The 2,306-nt window shown below is 44.2% G+C and overlaps 1 pseudogene; it reads left to right on the top strand.

Moving 5' to 3' along the window:
* The first annotated feature begins 1,473 nt into the window (after positions 1-1,473).
* On the top strand, positions 1,474-1,566 carry LOC146670677 (U6 spliceosomal RNA; annotated as a pseudogene).
* Positions 1,567-2,306: the final 740 nt, after the last annotated feature.

The raw sequence follows: 2,306 nt of genomic DNA, 5'->3' as shown, positions 1-2,306 counted from the left end.
GGATGTGTCATTTGATCTTGGATGTAGTAAGCGACGTACGAAGAACGGGCCCCAGGAGCTGATGGACTAGTCGAGCCTGCAGCTCTTTCCCAGCACAGTCCAACGCGACAGGAGAAAACACTTCGTGTCTCGTGGTTTAACACACCCATGGCTAGAATACTCGCAGAGCCACGACCCTGCATGCATCCCAAACAGTGCAGACTTCAGTCTTGAGATTCCAGAAGTGGAAAAAGCAACACGCAGAGAAGGCGAGTGACTGCACGTGCAACAGGAGAGGCTGACATAAATGCAGTGATGGTGTAGAAAGAATATGAGGAGAAAAAGCTAATGCATCTTTAATGAGAACACAGTGAGCAGGAAAAACATACCTGCGTAAAAATCCTTGCAGTTAACTGCGAGTGTTTCACAGCGGGGTCCCGGGGGATAAGAGACGCCGACATCAGGGGAAACTTCCTGGCTATGTTGGATGGTAACCATGACCCAGTGACAGGGCCTTGCTATGCAAAACACTCAAGCCACCAAATTCACAATGAAGTTCTAGATGCACTAGCTCAGATGGCACGCTCCTTCATTATAAATGAGGTCAAGGAAAGTGAGACGTTTTCCCCGATGGCAGAATAGATCTGCTTCGTGCTGAGCTTCTATCATACAAGAGAACCTGCAGGCCGCCTCGATGCTGCAGGACTGACAGAAAAAACTATCTGAGCGATGTGACCAGGTCTGCAAAAGTCATCTGTCGGGCTGCTTCTGTCACGAGTGGAGAGCACTTAATGCATTTAATGTCCGTAGCAGTGCTCAGAGTCTTGATCTGGTTCTTGAGGACACAAATGAGTTGACCAAAGCGCTTCACAATCAGTTAAAAACAAGAGAAAACAGTAGAGAAACAAATATAGAGAAATGAGAAGACAATGAATTAACAATAAAAACATAAAACAGGCCTGATGGTACTCAAACCGACCTCGAATTAAAAGCCAAAGTAAAAAAGTGAGTTTTAAGACACGATTTAAAGCAGTTAAAGCAGTCGCACAAGCTGAATGCTTTTTATGTTGTTGCAGAGATTAGATGCATTAATGTGTCGCTCTCATGTTCACACTACGTGGCTTCACACGAGCACACAGAGCTTCAACAACAAGAGATAAGGTAGCCTGCCATCCTATACTTGATGGACGTGTCCTTGAGGAAGCTGCAGGAGAAAACAGCGGAGACAGAAGTGTTGTCAAAACGAGAGAAATGAATTTTACTTTGAAGTCTTAAATACTGCTGAAATGTGGAGACAGATCCCATTCAGAAATACAAAGTAGGGCTGGGCTGTATCATACCGTTCACGGTAATACTGGTACAATGTTCGGCAACGACAAGAAAATGAAACATGGCGATAGAATATGGGTAAAACGCGCATGCGCAGTGCCTTTGTTTTCATACGCACATGGCGAAAAAGGCACAGCGGCGACGGAGAATGAGAAGGTCGACAAGGTGCTTGCTTCGGCAAGCGCGTACGCTAAGTTGGATATGATACAGAGAAGATTAGCATGGCCCCTGCGCAAGGATTACACGCAAATTTGAGAATAAGAAGGGCGAAAGCGGATCGTTGAATGAAACTGATGAACCAGAACTGGTTTGTAAAAATGCTGCAGCTTCACTGGTGTGGAACTGGTTTAGCTTTCGTCCGTCAGATACACAACAAAGCACTATTTTTGGTAGCGCATGCTAGCGGGCCGTCGTTATTACCGTATTGTTTGGAAAATACGGCGCACTTAAAATCAATCCTTTGATTTTTCTGAAAGTCGACAGAGCCCCTTATAATCCCGTGTGCCTTATGTATGAACTCTGGTTGTGTTTACTGACCTCGAAACGAGTTTATGTGCACGGCGCTCGAAAATCTGTCAAATGTTTCAGTACGACTTTGCTAAGCTACGAAGCCGCACCGCTTGGTGGATTGTCGGAGCATTACGGCTATCGTAGGCGGGGCCTCGCGGAGTGATACGTACTGTGCTTCAGCATAATGTTACCGTGTTGTGTGTGTATAACCTCTTTTTAAGTTTTGTGGATGTTATACATGGTTATGCTGAGGATGTGTCGGCCAGTTTCCACTGGAAATGTCTTTTGGTTAAACTGTCAGCGAGGAATTTGCATTTGCACTGTTAAATGTTTATATAACTTTAATGCACATAAAAAAACAGCTGCTTGTTGAAGTGGAAATACATTGATGTTGTTTTGCACTAATAAAGCTGTGGAGTTGTAAAGTATTTTGTCTAGAGTCAATTATATCGTCAGTTATATCGTTAAATCGTACAAATTTTCAAATG

This window comes from Rhamphochromis longiceps, linkage group LG5 (genome assembly GCF_057381845.1).
Source record: "Rhamphochromis longiceps isolate RC_006_pf linkage group LG5, R_longiceps_female_GT1.1, whole genome shotgun sequence".
NCBI lineage: Eukaryota > Metazoa > Chordata > Actinopteri > Cichliformes > Cichlidae > Rhamphochromis > Rhamphochromis longiceps.
Note: the sequence above shows the minus strand (reverse complement) of the source record. Positions and strands in the feature narration are given on the sequence as shown.